General features: G+C 42.4%; 1 protein-coding gene across 3 annotated transcripts in view; it reads right to left on the bottom strand.

Annotated features, from left to right (window-relative positions):
• Positions 1-20,421, bottom strand: part of daam1b (dishevelled associated activator of morphogenesis 1b) — a 76,491-nt gene that overhangs the window by 42,696 nt on the left and 13,374 nt on the right. For 2 of the 3 annotated variants that reach the window (XM_033648774.2, XM_033648771.2), the window contains exon 1: positions 8,236-8,630. The exons of the other annotated variant lie outside the window; for it this stretch is intronic. The gene's annotated coding sequence lies outside the window, so the exon portion shown is untranslated. Of the gene's footprint in view, positions 1-8,235; positions 8,631-20,421 lie in introns of those variants that run through there. 3 annotated transcript variants of the gene reach the window in all.

Raw genomic sequence — 20,421 nt, forward strand, 5'->3', positions numbered from 1 at the left:
ATCATGAGGTCACATTAAAAGCTGCACAAAACCCAAATAACTTAATGTGTTGTTTTGAGTTTAGCTGTAAAAAACAAAAAATGCAGCTGCTATTAACTGACTGGTTGTGCTGTATAGCTGCAGCTGCTGTGTTATAGGCAGACCAGAGAGGCATTTGGTGCGCAGAAGTTTAATCTTCTTTTCTGATTTAGGATTTGGGATGGATCAGACTTGCAATTTGGTGATCATCTCATCGCAGTATTTTCAATGCATAGCAACATTATAGGTCAGACCAGTCGCCAGGAGCAAATGTGTGTTTTGTGTTTCTGCAAAACACAGATATGTTATATATGAAAGTTTCATATGTATCAAATCAACATGATGTAATTCTGTTTAGATGTATATGAGCTGACTTTCTAGTGACGATGGTACCACTAAAAGCAGGTGTTCTTTAGCAAGACTTTCATATTTCATGAGGCAATTGTACCGAGAGCAAGTGTTTTTTAGTGAGACATCTGTGTCATTTCCAGTGACAATGGTGCCACCAAAGTGAGTGTTCTTTTGCAAGACAGTGGCAATGTTTCCAGCTGGGATTGAGCCACCAAAAGCAGGTCTTCTTTAACAAGACATCTGCATCATTTTCAGCTTCGATGGTGCCACAAAAAACGGCTGTTTTAGGCCAAAACATGATCTTTTCCTAACCAAAACCGAATGTTTTTTGTGCCTAAAGAGAAAAGTTTCAACATATCAGCTTATAATAATGTACAAATCTTACATATCCGTGGTTTGCAGAAACATACAATGCCAACATGTAGTCTGGCAATTGAGTTGTATAGGTAGGGTCATTTCATACCACTCCAATGCATCCACAGTGTTTCTCACACTGACAAAATAAAAGTATATTAAAAAAGGCCCACTGGAGACACAGTTCATGGTTTGGAGATTGCCCTGTGCTTCACTCAAGAGGTTTATGGACTTGTGGAAACCCCCGCAACTGTTGTGCACTGCATTTGGTAATTTATTTTGGATCAATTTGGACAGCTGCAAACAAAAGGCTCTGGAGTCACACAGCGAGGGCTGCTGGTAGTCCTTTCAGCTCGGAGCTGCCCTGCTGAAAATCAATCAGCAGCCCAGTATTTGGACATGGAGCAGTTTGCTTAACCTGTGAAACTCAAAACTGTGTTGATCCAACCACAAAATGCTCAATAGTAACAGCAGTCAAGAGTAATAAAACAATCTCCGTTTCTCAATGCAGCTGCAGAACATGTCAGATGCTTTTTCCCAGGACAGAAAAACTCAAAATCTCTCATGTTTTTGCTCACAGGCAACGTTTAGTAGCTGCTAACATAAAGTAAACCAACCAGTGTTACTTCTGGAAAACCAGCAGCTATTTGGCAGTGATTTTCACATTGTCTAATTTACTCTGGTTTAGCTATGTACCAACGGCACAGTGGTGCCCAATTGTCTTGCACAGCTGGGTAGCATACATAACGCTTGTTCTGCCAATTACTTAATAGCACCCCAAGAACACAATGAGTAAACACACGCAGACTTGGATATACATCAGAAAATAACTGGGCCATGACAGAAATGCTGAGTGGCAGGTTAAGAGGAGATTAAAATCAATCAGTCAGACAACAGAGAGCAGTCAGAACTGTCCTCAATGTGAAAGCAGCCATGCTACAGTATCAGGGCTGTTCAGCTCCGATGCCTGCGTACTCATGTGCATTTACGTTACAGGATTGTGTGTCTAGATATGACAAAGGCATTGCCTCTGGAGCTTTAATGTCACATGGCTGAGGGAGTTGTGCTTAAGTGGCTCTCAGATTACAGGATTAACATACAGAGAGAGTGCAGAGAAAGGGATAACAGCACAGAGACACACAAAGGAAGCATTTCTTCCACCAGCTGATACAGTTTACACTAAATGTCTCGTCTACCAGGCCACGGGTTCAAAAAGTTCACATCTTTTAGGACTTTGAAGTTGTGACAGCGGACTGTGACAAAGTCTCTGTGAGCTGCGACTGTTGTGCAGATCATTTGCATGCTGGAATGTAATATGAGTCTTTTGGTGTGGTAGTTTTTCCAGTTTTCATGATGCCTGTGTACACATTGATATATGTGTGTTAATTTGTTTCTACTAAGGGTGTAAATCACTCGTTTCATTAGGACATGATATCATATCCATTCTTTGGAAAACAATATGACATTTGAATGATATCAAAAGTCTACCAAGATACTTTTTTGATTCAATTCAGGAGCCTGTGATCGCTGTGACACGATATCAGTGTATATCCTTATTGTCTTTTTCTTAGCTGCTTGCCATTTTCTGCCTGGTGCTAAGCTGCTCGCTCTGTTTTAATGTCTAGGAAGGAGGTGCGCTTGGACACACAGGAATTTGACATGGGATTTTGACAAAAAAAAGGCTTATCTTAAAGATGACGATATGTATCAATGTTTTCACTTTGCATCTATATGTCGGATCGTTGATCATCGAATCGATGTATCAGTCCAGACTGATGTATCGTCACACCCCTAGTTTCTACTTCAAGTTTGCTAAACCATATTGTCTGTGGAGTTAAACAAACAATAAACAGGAGCTTTAATGAGAACTACAAAAATTTTGTCATCGAGTCTGTAGTTACTTTATATTCATTTAAGTGCTTAACAACTATTTTAAGTTTAGATGTTCCTAAACCAGTTTTCCCTTCCCAATTCAAATTCTGATACTTGAACTTGCATATTAGCCAATACTGCATACAGATACCATTGCATTACAAAAAATAAATAACAGCTGTTTACTACTATACCTTAAATGGATGTGAAACGATCGCTATCATTGTTGTATGGCATTGCTCAGGATAAACCCTAGACTGGTGGGACTTTATTGCCAAATCGCTGACATTTTGCAAACGGCTAACGTTACGCTATTTACCGAAAATCAATTCTTCTTTGTTGCTATAAAATTGTAGTTGCCAGTGATTGCACACAATAATTCTTAGTGTAGGCTACTGTTTCAGAGCAGCAAAGAAGAAGTGATTGCAGGGAAAGTGCTGCTTTATCCGAGTGTAAAACTACATAAAATTTTAAAAATAATCTATGTGGTATCGGATCAGTGCACAGACTTGTATACAAGCCAATACCATCAGTATCGTAACAATTTTCAGCGTTAAGTCATTTGTCAAGAAAAAAGTACAAAACCCTGTTTCAAGCTTCTTAAAAGCTATTTTTACAAAGAGATCGCGCTATAGAGCTGCTACCAGGTCCCTTCTTCATGATGCTTTTCCATGATTACACAGAAATGCTGGCATCGTGGAATCAGAAGAGGTGTAACAGATGTGACATGTAACACAACAGCGTCTGCCTCTAGTGTGACAAATAACATATGCGTTGGCAGGGCTTTCTGAACAACAACAACAACAGAATAACATGGCAATAACAATCATTTACTGTCCCTGTTATATGACAGCTGATCTCGTCCTTTGCTTGGAGGGAAAGGTCCTCACAGGCCCCATCATTTTCCCAATTTGCGGACATTTTTGGCAGTTGTTCTTCTTTGAGTTAGCTGCTAACTGCTAACAGCTACTTTTTAAAATCTCCTGCAGTGGGTCGCACACATGATTCATCATCAAATTGTCAAACCCCATCCCATCCTGCCAACTGTCCTTTGTACACAGACATCATTTCTTTACTGTTACTACTTCTACTGCCAGCTTAAAGGTGAGACAACTCTTTCCCCTACTCCATGATCGTACTTTTTACACAAAACGGCAAGGTCAAATAAAGGTGTAAAGTTTCCACCTTGAACAGGCAGCTAAAGCTTTGCAGATTTTAACTTTGTACTGTCATGGGGCAATATCACAAGTGTAACATTTAACACGATATTTACTGGTACACAATAAAGCTTAGGACTACTCTGTACTTTGTAACCAACACACAAGACACTGCTGTATCTGTTCCAACTGAGAGCAGGGAACTCTATTATCCATGTCACAGAGGTAATCTAATTGTTTTCCACGTCCTTCCTCATTAAGCACACGTGTAGTCCAGTGACACAGTCGCAGTGATGACTCAGATAAGCTAAAAAAGGCTTCTGTATCTCTAGCCACGCCTGTCAAGGTCAATAATCTGGTCAAAAATAATCACCTAGCAGGAACAGAGCATAAAGGCTGTGATCATCTGCGTTCACTCCTCCTGCTGAGGCCACAGCATTACTTCATGAACAAAGGCTTGTGCAAACCCAATGCTGACGAGCAAATGTTTGTCAGTGGAAGTTGTTTTGTTGCCTGGGAGAGGCTCAATCATTGGTGAATCTAATTTGTGGTACCCTCTGGCTTTTTACAAGTTTTTCCTTTAGAGATGCCGCAATGATCTAAAAGCCTAGAGATGGTCCATTTACTGGCAGAGCCTCCACGTGTTTGTTGTAACTTTAACACTGTAATGAGCGCTGTGTTACAGTAGCATGCTCTGCACACAACTAGGAACCATATGTCTGATCTGTAGAGACACTGGATGCTTTGGGAAAAAAACCTGTATGATCTCCCAAATGAATGTGAGGAAAATTTATGATTGTCGACTTGTAAATGGTGACAGATTAGATTAGATATAAGGGATAAGACTGAGCTGTAATTCTGTGATATTCCCCTTTAATTCCTCCATGAATGAATAATAGCACAGAGCAAAAAAATGCACATTTAAGATTGGGGAGTGTGCGGCTGAAATGTAAGGAGGACAGAGATTAAAAAGCAGGTTAAACACTGCTGCTCTTTCCGCAGGCAAGGTTGTCAAACTTGTTCTGCAGACAGACTCTCCAACCCCCCACTCTTTAACATGTTAGCATTCTTCCTCGGGTCAACCCTTCAAGTGGAGGTTAGACCCAGGGCAAAGTAGGAAACTTCTCAAACATGCGACAGTATCCTTGCTGGAGTTTCAGCTTAGTCATCTGTGTTCACTTTGTTGGCTTTGATCCAAAACACTGAAACAAGAACATTTTGGTTTAAAAATAGCCCACGAGTGGCCGGTATCGTGCCGCTTCATCATTGTGAGAAATCTGAACTAAAAAGGCAATGTTTAACACAAAGCATGGATGTTGACACTGCAAAAACACCCGCCTATTTCACAACAGCAGCTTAACTTTTACGATCTGTGTTCGTCCTGCAGGTTAAAGTTTGGGTTATAAATTACAAGGTTGTTTTTCTCAGCTTTATTAATTTGCAATTCTGATTTGTTCTGCGGTATTTTGGATGTTCCGTGTGTGCAGCTCCTAACAAGTGTACTGTAATGTCTTGAGTCTAATGAACCAAAGCGAGTGAGCAGATGGTTGGAAAATGTTGTGTATTATGATTAAGACTGGAGAATCAAGAAACTGTAATTCATTATGAGAGGAGGGTCTTTACCGTCAGTCACACTACTCCTGTTACATCCATCACAGTATAACCACAACAGCATGTTTGGGTAATCAGAAAGGGAAAATCATACTAAGAGCGTTAATGCAGATTCAAAGAGAGCAGCGATTCTCAACCTGGGGTACTTTAACCCCACGATGCATTCTGCACTTGCTGTTTGTGTGGAAAGTTTGTGGAGTAGCCCAAGTAATTTGAAAAATAAAAGGGGGAAAGTTCATCCCCAAATCAAAACTCATATTTTTCCTCTTACCTGTAGGGCGGTTTCTCAATCTAGATTGTTTTGCTATGGGCTGCTGAGTGTTGAAGAGATCAGCTGTAGAGATGTCTGCCTTCTCTACAATATAATGGAGCTACATGGCACTCGACTTGTGGTGCTCAGGGCACTAAGAAAATACATTTGAAAAACTCAACAGCAATGTCTCTTTCCAGAAATCATGACCCAGTTACTCAAGATAATCCACAGACCTTGTTGGGAGCAGTTTCATGTAGGAACTATTTTCTTTCTACTGAACTTCCTTCTTCACCGTGTGCATTAACTCACGGATGAAAGGCTCGTGCTTGTGACAGCGTGAACATTCATGGTGTTCTCCTCAGCTTAGCTTTAACGTTAGCCAGCTCAGCGGTGCTAGGTGAACTAGCAGTAGATGCACTCTTCCTTCTGCCCATCGATATGGTTGGCTGGTGTACTTCAGTAGAAAGAAAATAGTTCCTACATGAATCTGCTCACAACAAGGTCTGTGGATTATCTTGAGTAACCGGGTCATGATTTCTGGAAAGAGACATTGCTGTTGAGTTTTTAAAATGTATTTTTTGCGCTTTGAGCACCACAAGCCGAGTGTCATCTAGTTCCATTATATTCAAGAGAAGGCAGACATCTCTACGGCCGATATCTCCAACACTCGTCAACTCACACCATTGATTTTGGGGTGAATTGGCCCTTTAAAAAAATGTACCCACGTCAGCTAAAACACCTAAAAACCATGTGCTATGATTGAGACTGTGTAAAAACTATGTAACAAGCCAATAGAAAAGATGGAGCACCTCAGCTTATGATGGATACATGATTGAAATTGATAGGTATGGGTGAAACTTCCTGCTGCAAAAGCAAATTTGACCAAACAGACATAAAAATGGTCAATTTATCTCTATTAAAAAGTCGGAGAAAACCCACACTAACACTGGAGAACATACAACTCCACACAGAAGGGCTCCAGCTGGCCATGGGTTTAAAAACTGCAACTTTCTTGCTTTGAGGCAACAGTGCTAACCACTGCAACACAGTACCACCCAAAAATAATAACCACATGTATATAAATCATATACATAACATCAAGTCTAAAAATAAGTTCAGATGAGCACATCTGAAGCATGATGGGTGGTGTTGATGAAAGGGTACTTTGGCTTATCCGATAGAGCTGTGGGGTTTCATCAGACAAAAAAGGCTGGAGACCATTAAAGTAGAGGATCAATAACTCCCTGACTCTTAGCAGAAAGGAAAGAGAAAGGAAGAACCATTATTGACCATCATCTAGATTACATCTGTGCTTCTACCAGCATATAAGATCCGAACCTTCAGATATGAGCTGTGGACTTTGAACGGCTCATAAGCAGCCGTCATCGTGGTCTCCCTGCGTGTGGCAGAAGGATGAGTAAACATTATGATGTGCTCCACAGCTGGGCACGGTCCAATATTAGTCACAAATCTGTTTCAGAGCAGTAAACAAGACGACCCCTCAGATCATCAATAATGGGGCGTGGAGAGCGTGGTAATCTCTACTACGATACCCTGAGCTGCAGCCTGTCTTTTAAAAAAAAAAAAAAAAAAAAAAATCCCTACCTCTTCCTCAGTTGCTATGGTAACCAGAGTGGTGGGTGACCGGTGCAAGCTGGGTGGGTGGGTGATTTAATGTAAGCCCTTTCCACCGCACATTACCCTCCTTTTTAATCTGCTCTGGATGTTTATAGGGGAGAAAATAGGATTGTCTCTCTAATTCAGCGGACAAAAACAAATAACACAACCATTAAGGATTACAGGGTAAAACCTAGCTTGCAGTCATTCAGCGGCTCCGTGAAATCCTGCAGAGCTGCAAGGACTAGCTGTCAGTCCTTTGTAATGCATCAAGTCTGCGTGGTGCTCACATGTAGAGGATTCATAACCTCTCGAGGGTGGAACCTGAGAAGGATGGGCAGCGACAGGAAACGAGCAGACCCCTCTCTGCTCAAGGTGACTTTCCTTTTCATTGACCTGATTATCTGCACTCCGCCCCCCTCACCATCGTGGAAAAAAGTATGCCATCCTCTCCTCTCTCACACACATTGACACTGATAAGGGGCTGCGTTCGCCAAACCACAGAGAGAAGCTGGTGGGAGGTAGCAGCCTGTAGCCTCCGTGCAGGAACACATTTTTCTACCACCACCTCACCCTATCTCCACACCAGCCTTGTCATTATGGGGCATTCCCCGCATACACAGGACAACTCTCTCACCATGAAATCACCCCCGGGGCCCGGTCGGAGCACCCTGTCAACCTCCCCTCCCCCCCGGTTACTAGGGCAACAACGTTTTTCCGCACCAACACCTCCTAATAAGACAGACATGACACAATCACCTACGTCTTGGGGAGAGGAATCCAGCCTGTATCCTGGGGAGTGATAAAGCAAACCAGCAGCCGACTCCCCTCACAGAGACTCTGATAGCCTCGGACTATCTACTGGTCACATGCAGTCCACACACACACAAACACACAGACACACACATTCCAATCAGCAGCCGGCTTCTACTCCTGCACTCCTTTTCCCTGCACTCATTTGATTACAGGGTAGAACAGGCAGATTCATTGAGCTCGTCTTACCCTGTCCAGGAGTGGGCTCGCCTCTGTTGCATTCCCTTTATATCCTCAGCTCACTGCAGTATCCAGCTTTCTGCACTGTCGACAGAAAAACACAACACGCACTGGAGCATTTCCTGCGCAAGGTATGTAATCCACGCAGGTTCAAAGTCGTCTCTAATAAGCACCTTGAATTCCAGCGGCTGTCAAAATCAGCCCGAGAGGAAAATCCCAGTCAGATGGAGACTGTTTCTCTCTGGTGGCACGGGGGGCAAACAAGGGATAAACTCGCCATATAGCATGAGCTGCTGTTTGAGATCTTGCAAACAGCCAGCTGGCCGGCGAGAACTTCTCCTCGGCGTATCCACTCCCTCCCTCACTAACCTCCCTCTCTCTGCCTTTCTCTGCAGAATGCAGTGGGGGCAGAGGGGACAGGCACAGATGTTACTGGCTCCAGGCCACACCCCTTTTCAACACTCCCATTCCTAATAGGATGCAGCCGAGCTGTGGCCGCCGCCCAACGCACCCCTCCCCCCGACACTGGCTCTGGACAACTTGTTTAGGGGTTGTTTGGAGAGTGGGCTTGTTTGGAGAGCTGCAGGAGGGAAATAAAGCTAAGGTGTAAAAAGTGTGTGGTGTAAATGTGAGTGTGGGAGAGAGAGAGAGATGGGAGGCAGCGAAAGTGAGACAAGGCTACTGAGGAAATGTCAAAAAACAAAAACTCAGAAAGGACAGAAGTTAAGCTTCTTCGCATCATCCACCCTAAACACCTCCTGTGTATGACAGAAACACATTCAGCCCATGCAACTCAAAACACTGCACATATTCCATCCAAACTATCTGGCAACGATGAGACAGCTGACAAAATATCCAGAGGATTTTAATCTAAACAATCCCCGACACTCCCACATGATTTACGCCATAAGCATCACTCCTGCATCTCAGCTAATTACTGACTCACAACATCCAGCATCCATAAACATTCCTATATTGCAACATAGTGATATTTTTGGACTGTACCAAAGGAATAAAAATATGTAAGGAATTTAGTGTGGAAGATGCTCATGAAGAAAGCATTTCACTTGGAACAGAAGTACACAATGTCATAGTAATTTGGCCTTTAGCTGCAAGATTTCACACAAGAGAATCAGATATATAACAAAGTAAGAACTATTTCAGTCAAGTCTTTCATTTAAGGTGAGTTTTCCAAGTAGCTTAGAAGGATATTTTGGATTTTTTTTTTAAATGGGTTGCATTTGTCCATGCATTACCGCCAGTGGATGGCAGCCAGTGCACCCCAAGTTTGGAGAAGCAGGCAGAAGTACCGCCACAGAAGCTAAGCAATGCACTGCTGTGGACGGGGGCAGCAGCAAACATATTTAAGCCACCCAAAAAAGTCCCACGTAACGAAATCAATATCAGTTTAACTGTACACTATATTAAGAATATTTTCACCTCTTTACCTTGCCGTCAACAGCGATTTCTGACACTAGAACTGAAAGTATGGACGCATTCACACTGATGCTATTTGGACCGCTTTAAACAAACCCTGGTCCACTTCCATGGATAGTTCGGTTCGTTTGTAGTGGTGTGAACGCTCATTCGAACACTTTGGTGCGGACCAAATAAGCGAACCCTGATCCGCTTGAAAACTGGATTCACTTACAAGTGAACCCTGGTGCATTTCGCTTCCAGTGGGACATGCAAACGGACTATCCAGCAAACCAAAGAGAGGAAGTGACGTAGAGTGCAGTGCATTTTGGGTAGAAAAAAAACAAAGCCAGCGCGAACTGGGAGAAGCAGAGGTAAAAAAAGAAAAAGTTGGAAAATGTCTCATGGGCAGACGTGGAGCAGTGAGGCGGTGCAGGCACTTATTGATATATGGTCAGAGGACTATATCACAGTTGCTTGTGGCTACCCACAATGGATTTCCGTTTTCGATCCTGGCCAATCGATGAGCTGGGTTTTCTTCTTCCTCATGCTTTTTTTTCTTCCTGGTTAGTGGCCGTTTCAGGCAATACCGCCCCCAAACAAGCAGCTGTTGTAACTGCATGACGTTGTCCAGGCGGTTTGGTCCGCCTTAAAAAGTGCAGTGTGAAAGTGAACCAGACCAAATGAAGGTGTGAAATATTTCGGCATTCCTCGCCCAATCAAATCGAGCCTCCCGTATTATCCTAGTGTGAATGCACCCTAAACCTTATCTACAGTCAGGTCCATAATTATTTGGACAATGATACAGTTGTCATCATTTTGGCTCTGTACACCACCACAATGGGTTTTAAATGAAACAATGAATACCTGCTTAAAGTGCAGACTCTCAGCTTTCATTTAAGGTTTTTTTCAAAAATGTAGTATGAACCGTGTAGGAATGACAACCATTTCTTCACACAGTCCCCCAACTTTAAGGGCTCATAAGTATTTGGACAAACTAACATAATCATCAATTAAACAGTCAGTTTTAATACTTGGTTGCAAATCCTTTACAGTCAATGACTGCCTGAAGTGTGTGACACATAGGCATCATCAGATTATGGGTTTCTTCCCTGGTGATGCTCTGCCAGCCCTTTACTGTAGCCGTCTGCACTTCCTGCTTGTGTTTTGGGTGTTTTGCCCTCAGTTTTGGCTTCAGCAAGAGAAACGCATGCTCAGTTGGATTCAGGTCAGATGATATGACTTGGCCATTGCAGAACATTCCACTTCTTTGCCTTAAAAATGTCTTTGGTTGCTTTTGCAGTATCCTTCAGGTCAATGTCCATCTGCACTGTGAAGCATCGTCCAATGAGTTTTGAAGCATTTAGTTGAATCTGAGCAGATAATGGTGCCCCATACACTTCAGCTTTCATCCTGCTGCTCTTGTAAGCAAGACAAGACTTCACTAGAAAAAATACAGAGGGTTTATCACAAGATGCAAACCATTGGTTAGCCTTAAAAATGGAAGGCCAGATTAGAGTTTGTCAAAAACCATCTAAAAAGCCTGTACAGTTGTGGAACAGCATACTATGGACAGATAAAACAAAGATCAACTACCAGAATGATGGGAAGACAAGAGAAGGAAGAAGGGAAGGAACTGCTCATGATCCAAAGCACACCACCTCATCAGTGAAGCATGGTGGAGGTACTGTTATGTCATGGCCATGTATGGCTGCCAGTGGAACTGGTTCTCTTGTATTTATTGATGATGTGACTGCTGACAAGAGCAGCAGGATGAAAGCTGAAGTGTTTGGGGCTACATTATCTGCTCAGATTCAACCAAATGCTTCAAAACTCATTGGACGATGCTTCACAGTGCAGATGGACATTGACCTGAAGCATATTGCAAAAGCAACCAAAGACATTTTTAAGGCAAAGAAGTGGAATGTTCTGCAATGGCCAAGTCATATCATCTGACCTGAATCCAACTGAGCATGCGTTTCTCTTGCTGAAGCCAAAACTGAGGGCAAAACACCCAAAACACAAGCAGGAAGTGCAGACGGCTACAGTAAAAGGCTGGCAGAGCATCACCAGGGAAGAAACCCAGCATCTGATGATGCCTATGTGTCCAACACTTCAGGCAGTCATTGACTGTAAAGGATTTGCAACCAAGTATTAAAACTGACTGTTTAATTGATGATTATGTTAGTTTGTCCAAATACTTATGAGCCCTTAAAGTTGGGGGACTGTGTGAAGAAATGGTTGTCATTCCTACACAGTTCATACTACATTTTTGAAAAAAGCCTTAAATGAAAGCTGAGAGTCTGCACTTTAAGCAGGTATTCATTGTTTCATTTAAAACCCATTGTGGTGGTGTACAGAGCCAAAATGACGACAACTGTATCATTGTCCAAATAATTATGGACCTGACTGTATGACTCCACTGACAAAAACAACAATTTTACCTCACTGTAAATGGGAGCTGCTGGTTTACCACTGCCTCCATCAGTTAGTTTGTTTGTGTTATTGTGACTTTGGTGAATCCAATATAACCCTTTAAAACACCAAAGTCACACAATAACACAAACTAACTAACTGATGGAGGCAGCGGTAGACAAGTGGCTTCCATGTTCAGTGAGGTAAAAATGTTGTTTTTGTCAATGGAGTCTGGCTTTGAAGACAGCATAGATAAGTTGACAGAAATCGTTGTCTGATGGCAAGGTAAAGCGATGAAAATATTCTTAATACAGCGTACACTTAAAAAAATATTGGTTGTTTTATTATGTGGAACTTTTGTTGGGTGGCTTAAGTATGTTCGCTGTTAGCTTCCGTGGCAGTACTCCTGCCTGCTTCTCCAAACTCATGGCATGCCGACTGCCATCTACTGTAGGTAATACACTGTTGTACCTCAATACAACCCCACTTAAAAAAAATGTGAACGATCCCTTAAAGTGAAGTCAGAAAGAGTTCTTGACAGAAAACCCCATTATATAACTACTGCTAAACCTCAGTGGTTCATTTTGACATCAACAGACTTTCTGTTCTTCCTTTTCCCCTAAATTCTGTCGTAAAACTCAAATAAGCAACCAAAAATGACAAACGTCGCCAGAGATAGGTCATATCGGCTGTCGCTAATTAGCGTAACGTTAATTTTATGAGTGAGTTTAGTTGATGGCAGGCCATAATCAAACTTGGCTGCTGACGGGTTTATGTGCTCTCTGCAAGCCGATGTCTATGCTCAACCAAAGACTGGATGTGAGGTAGAAGAAGCATCGCTCTGTGACACCACTGCAAAACCGCAAGTTTTTTTTATAGCTTCCACAACTCTTACAGTGAGATACAACTTCTCTCGAGCTGATCGTGTCACATAAGGAGTTGCACTCTTCCAGTTAAACTTTCGTTCGTATCATATCAATGATCAAAGCCTGTCGACTTTATAGTTTTGAGTCAGGATCTTCAGTATTTGGATCAAATAGCATGTGAGAAATGAGGTGGAATTTAAAGGGCTACAGCTGTTATCACGGTGTCAGACACATTTTTAATTAACATTTAGGTAAATTTTGATGTTGATAGCAGCAAAAACTCAATCTGAAAACACTCAGGATGGGGACATGCCTACTTTAAGAAGTCAATAATGTTACAGTATTGTTGACTCTACATCATGAGGTGTTGTTGATTCAACTCTGAAGTAAGTCTCGAGGCTATAACAACCAAACCAATTACTACCTTGTTGTTGTCAATACAGGAGGTGACAATATCAGACATGTTCTCATCAGAGAACAGAAGTCATCGACCTGATTCAGGCCCTACAGGTTTCCACGCAGGTGTTGACAGAATAAGTGTCACCTATCAGGTGTTAACTTCTGTTCTTCAGAAATGAGTCAAATGTCATCAGTGGGTTTCACAGAAACGAGACGTCAAAGTTCTTTTGTTGTCAATTTTGTTGTGCAACACAGCTTTGTCCAATCAGAACTATCAGTGGCAGGGACACACAGCTGAGTATCAAATCCTCTGTAACTGAGACTGTCACTGAGACTATGGATCTACATGACTCGCCAAGGAAATTCTGGACTCGGACTCTGCTGTGCCAAAAGGAAGTCGCAAATCAAACGTAAAAGCAAAATTCAGATTTTTTCCTTAACAGCTGTGAGTGAGCACTGAGCGATTCTCAGTAATAGCAATGCTTCCTCGCTTCATCTATTAACCATAAAACAGCATTAACCAACCACTTTTCATTAAGGATTATGGGCCATTATGGTCTCGTTACATGATTTTCAGGAAATTAAAACTTCAAAGTTTTCAAACAGCTACCTCTCGCTGCCAACGTGTAAAGTTGCCTGCAGCTTTAAGATTTATGGACCGCTTCCAAGTAGTCACATGTCAGTGCTAGCTGATACAATCTTCTAATGTATTGAGACTCTCTACTTTGAGTTTAAATAACCATATCTGAGACAGCACTGTTTGATCCAAGACTTGTTTGTATCTACAGGTTTGGCGCTGCAGACATCAGTGGCGAGCCGCACCGGTGCAGTCATGAGAGGATAACAGTGGAGGCTGTACGGTCCTGGGCAGCTGCCTCAATAAAGAATGTCATGCAGCTGGAATAACACGCAGGTCCTGTTCTCATGGAGGGCTTCTGTTCTGGTGGGACATAGATCGTCCGTGTCAATAAAAGCCAGGACTGATGTTTTGGTGACCTCGAGGGCACCAGGTACATATGACAGGAAATGTATGGAACACTCTGGTTGATGACATTATCACAGATTGTGGCATTGTTGTGTTTTTCTGTGTTGTTTTGGAGGATTTTAAAGTCAGATGTTCTGTGCCTCTTTGGTTGAATCATTTGGAGTTTTGTGATCAGGAACTGGCAGTGATCAAAGTCTTTCCTGGTAGTTAAAAAGAGAGGTTCCTGTTCCTGTAGCTCCTTTCCTACTGGAGAAAAATCCACTAACATCTGGCTTTTGTCTTAAGTGGGAGAGGTAATATTCTGCTTTTATTCCTGGGACAAAATGACTCTATGGTAGTCACTGATATGGCCAAGTGCAATATCCAAATCACAGGAGGTGCAATGCTGGGACAAAGGTAAAATCACAACAAACCATTATACATGAAGCGTTGTGGTCCTAGAGAGATGCCCCAGACTATAAATCATATTACAGATGTAAGGGAACATGCTTGTTTGGTACAGATCCTAGCAAAAATGACATCATCATCATTTTTATATTTTTTTCAAGTGAAAATGAAATGCGAAAATGACCATTCCCACTAAAATCACAACTCATATCACAGTTGATTATCTGTCAAAGCTCTAATCAGCAAACATGACACCTGGGTGGGCAGCTAATTTTTGCTGCTTTTACCGTCGGTAACATATGATACTCTTCGTCATCTCAGCCACAAATTCCAATCGTCTACATCCAAGCAGCACTTAAAATTAAAATTAGTCAGCACCAAATTCGAAAGAGAGACTAAATAAGTAACAGATATAAAAAAGAAGTAACCACCATAACATTTTCACATTTAACATTTTGCTTCATGTGTTGGCCTAGTAAGCAGGTCAGCAATATAAACAAAACGTAACATATAACGCACAATGCGACAAGGCTGAACAAAAAATAAACAGAATCCTCAAAGTTGCAAGCAGCTTTCTGCACATGTAATTTCCTGTTGCCAATAGGTGGCACTGTAACTACCACTAAATGCTGTCACACCGTTCCACTGAAACTCTAAAGCTTCTTAATTAAGCATGGCCAAGGTCTTTAGATTGTACCGCCAAAATCTGAAGTTGATCTGGTGAAATATACAGAAGTTCGTTAAATGTCCAAAAATGCCCAAAAATTGCACAGTAAATTCAAAATGGCTGACTTCCTGTTGGATTTAAAGTGTGGCTCCAAGAGGATGTTTTTAAATGTTGGGATGTTACATGTGCCTCTCAAGTTTCATACATCTAAGTGAAATGTACAGCGAGAGGTGCTTTGTTGAAATTTTGTTGGATGTGCTACGGAGCCAATTTGTCACACACGAGCACGAGACCCATAAAGTATCAATTTCGTCAACAGTTCTGATGCATGTGCAAACTTTAATGAGTTTGTGATAAGCCCTTCAAATGTTTTGTGAATAAATACTAAGCATAATGTCCTTGCACCTGTTGAGGCTTCAGCCTTTAAAAAAATCACCTGCCATCAGCCACGATGACAGGCACAACTACATTCCTTGTGGGACACCAGATCTGACGGACAAGAATGAAATCAAAAGTTGAAAGCTGCTGAGGCTTGGAAACCAGTTTGTAATGCATCAACAGCAATACAAGGAAGCACTGAAATCTGCCTGGCTGCAGATAGTAGATGACTCTGAGAAGTTCAGCTGTGATTACACGCCTGTTGACTGAGTTTCTCTGCTAATAGAGGAAATAAAAGGACTCTGGTGAAATGTTAATCGTTCTGCCTACTGTGTGAAACACTGGATCAAAAGCCACAAACACAGAAACTGATAGAAGTAGTAGAATAGAAAAAGATCTGCTGCGCGCTAATGATAAGTCTATTCTCAGCAGAATCATGACTGACAGACCTTAAATAAAAAAAACTCTCAGACTGCTGCCAAGGAATGTGTGAAGGGGGAACGTTATATTATGGCTCGTATCATGTGGTGTAGGGGAACAGGGCCACACCATACATATGTTTCATTCCGGGTGGGGCTATATCCATAAATTCCACCCATGCAGCCCTTCCCTTGCAGGAGACCCTAACATTCACAAATTAAATGCCAGGATTGAAAAAGGTCCTACTGGTCTCTACCCACCCTCTGGAAAGCTTGTAATTACCCCCTCCCAGAAGGGGCCACACGACTTTCTGCATCCACTACTCTCTCTAGAAGTCAGCCAAAGCAACTGCAAACACGAAAAGGAAGTCCAGGATACAACACTTTACAGTTTGGAGCAGTGTTTTAGAAGAAAACTGCAGAAGACGTAAGTGTTTTTCAAAGAGGATAGATGTGACAAACTAGCTTGTGGTAGAGACAGTAACAATACATCATGGCTGGAGCACCCACATGATGTTTTCTCCTTTGTCATATAATCAGAGAGCGAGCTTCTGTTTCCTGTAGTCCAATAAAAAGCATATAAATAGCAATAAAAACATCATGGAGCAGTTTAACATTTGTCTCCCTTCACATTTCAGTTTATATCTCTATAAACAGACACTATGAGTCTGACTAATGACAGTGAAAATTCAGTCTTGTTCTAATGAACAAATCTTAAAGGGACAATTCACCCTGAAATCAGAAATACATATTTTTCCTCTTATCTGTAGTGCAGTTTGTTTTAATGTGAGCTTTCGAGTATTTGAGGTATTGGCCGTAGAGATGTCTGCCTTTTCTTCAATATAATGGAACTAGATGGCACTCAGCTTGTGGTGCTCAAAGCGCTAAAATTTACGTTTAAAAAACTTAACAGCAATGCCTCTTTCCGGAAATCACGACCTGGTTACTCAAGATAACCCACAGACCTTGTTATGAGCAGTTTCATGTAGGAACTATTTTCTATCTACTGAACTACACCCACCAAATATATCAGAGCGCAGAAGGAAGTGTGCATCTACTCATGGACGAGAGGCTCATGTTTGTAACTTGAAATGTGAACATTTATGGCGTTCTCCTTGACTGAGACTAAAAAATAGCATTACATGTATTGTATGTATATGCATTTTTTTGGGGGGGGGGGGGGGGGGGGGGGGGGGGGGGGGGGGGGGTCAACCACCTGGCTTTTTCCGAAGCATTTAACCATCTCATGGTCTTCCTCAGTGTATGGAGTGGAGATTAAATGTAACCACCAGACTAGTTTGATTTTTTTCACAGTCATATTATCTTTAAGGCCAAGAAAAGCTAAAGTGAAGTCAAAGGATTAGTGGCGACGAAGGCTGACTGTTGCCTCACCTCGCATCACCTGTGTCTCGGCTAAAAAGCAGCACTTGAGCACACTGCAAAGATTACAGCTAACCGCCAACTAGCACATATGTTGTATGCGCCTGTGTGAGAGGAAGTAACTCTCCCTCGCAGAAGATGCGGTAGTCTGCATTCGTCACAAAAAGGAAACAGCAAGACCTGGATTTAAAACACTAGTTAGCCTGTTAACATATTAAAAACACAACCTGATGAATGTTGAATCCGCCGAAAAACAGCTGACAAAGGCTGACTAGTGAATGTCAAAAGAGCTCCAGCAACACTTGTGGTATGAAAAACAACTTTATTGACCAAAAGGCTGACTAGTACCAACCGTGCAGGACATGCCGCAAAAACTAGGGCGACAGACACTCACCAACTTCCAGATATTGGCTAACGACTGAGCATTGGCTTGGTGTGTCAGGGCACTTTGGTATCTGAGCTTTGCCAAACTTCTGAACATATTTTTTGGTGTTTTTATTTTTTGCTCTGCTGTCTAATATAAACAAGGATTCTTTCTAAACTAGTTAACCTCTTTAACCAAATGAAAAAACTGGAGAACTCAAGGAATACAAAGATAAAAGAAGAAGTGGAGGGCACTGCTGCAAACATAATATTAAGTGACTGGCTGCAGCTGCAGTGAACGTGCTTGTAACGGATTGCCAGAATTTGAGGGTTAAAAGGCTGTGGCTTAACTTGTTGATCCTCCAGATGTAGGCCAAGCTCACAGCGCTGAGAAATCAGTGGTTAACGATTTCAGCAGAGAGATAAGACAGAGGAGGCCGCGTAATGCAACGTTACAGCAGAGGTAACATATAAACAAACACATCAAATAGAGTATAGTTAATCCAACATAATCCAATCAGTATCAGTCTGCTCTGAGGGTGAAGACAGTTTCAAAACACTCGATGACTATTAGCTAATGACACACACGGATGCTCAGAGAATTAGCTCACTAGACTAAATCCATGTGAAAAGGTCTGAGGTCTGGGCCTCATGTGTGAACGGCAACACGGATGTGAGACTGGCTTATGTCCAGCCGGACGCATGACTGACTGACTCAGAGGCGAGGTATAGAAATACACCAAGCTGGCATACAGTACGCGGCCATCTTGCATGGCTGGATGGCTGAGCTGCAAGCTGCTTATCTCAGAGTGTGTCATAATCTCAGCACAGAAAAACAACCTGAGACCAGACCAGCCAAAACGCAATATTAAAGCTGGGTAAATCTGCTGGGGAACCTAAACTAAGAGCTGGGCAGCCCAATGAAAAATGAAACCACAACACAAACAGCAGAAAAAGGGATGTTTGGGGACATTAACAAGGACACCTGCTGTTTAACAGGATCGACCTGACAGCTTCTGCCCTGCGGCCTCGCAGCTATCAACTGCACAAAGCAAACTGCTGGGACACAAACAACACTGTGCTCAGGGCAGCGGTAAACTGCTAATATCTCTGTGAGTCTCCTAAAAACACACTGATAGATAAAACAGTAAAACAATCCCAAAGGTTAGAGCACTGACGGATGAACCAGTTGTTCTAAAGGTTAACCTCTAAATCACAGCACTGGTACAAGTATAACAAGTTACATAACTGTGAGAAGAGAAAGAAATATGGACGTGGACAATGGTCGCCGCTAAAAGCTGTAACACAATCACTCCTGAGGAACATTTAGCTGTTGACGCAGCTGGTTTCGTCTGACTGCGCGGCTGTTTTGACGGCTTTTCTACAGTAATGTTATCACACAGATATGTTATACTGTGGGAACCTGCTCCTCGAAGCAGCAGCAGCTTAAAACTCTGCCCAAAATGACCAGGACGCCTTGTGTTCCTGAATGGAAGGTGCCTACTGTGGCTATCTTTAAGATAAAGAGGAAACTTTCCCTGCCAGTTGAGAAGAAGAATAATAAAGAATAAAGACGGCAGTTTCAGGCCCAGCTCACTAAAATTGTTTTTTCTTAAAGTGCATATTTTTCAAAACTGCATTTACGTGTTTCTGTGTGGATGTGTTTGGGAAATGATGTAGTCTCCTCAGTTTTGGCATGCCTATTGTTGCTTTGTGTAATAAGCATATGATAAAAACAACAGCAATGGCTGACTACTTTTTTGCTAAAGTTTTATTAGCTCTACTTGGTCTAATGACTTCTCTACACTTAAAGTCAGTATTGCTGCACCACTTCTTGGACAAATGGAGGTGTCTCATGCACCCAATGTTTCCGCTCCACCTCAGCATCTGCAGTTTAAGGTCTGCATTATGATAGCTTTATTGGTGGTGTAATGAATGTCTTGTGGGTGTGGTTTAGCCAGGTGGTAGGAGGCAGGGTCAGCAGTGACGTCACACTTGGGAGTTGGTGGTAATGACTCATTAGTCGCTATTAGTCGCACCTGGAGGGAGAGCTGGAGCTGATCAGGCACGCCACGAGGGAGACGCTGGAGGCAAGACATTCTGAAGACAAAAGAGACTGCGAATGCGTTTGACATGCCATCACGAATTATCCATGTAAATACACATTCACTCTGAACAACCACGAAGAAGAGCGAGCTGGCCGATTGGTCTCGAAGGGTGTCCTGCAGAGTCGTCTGGTCCGAGCAAGCTGGTCGCGAGGAGCAAGCACAGTGGCCTGGCAGTCACGTCAACACGTAGGGAGAGGCACTGAGTTACGGGCTTGCTAGCCTTAGTTGATGAGGTTTCATGAGCCAGATTTAGCAGCGTAACAGTCTGCCAGAAACGATGGGTTTGGATTAGACCCTGTCAAACCAGCACATCATGGGACACTTTCCGAGGGATGTTGCTGTCCATGAGGATTGGAAGGAAAAATTTTGCATGTCTAGAGCATTGGTTGTTTGTTAGGGTGAGCTCCATCTT

This window comes from Epinephelus lanceolatus, chromosome 13, assembly GCF_041903045.1.
Source record: "Epinephelus lanceolatus isolate andai-2023 chromosome 13, ASM4190304v1, whole genome shotgun sequence".
Taxonomy (NCBI): domain Eukaryota; kingdom Metazoa; phylum Chordata; class Actinopteri; order Perciformes; family Serranidae; genus Epinephelus; species Epinephelus lanceolatus.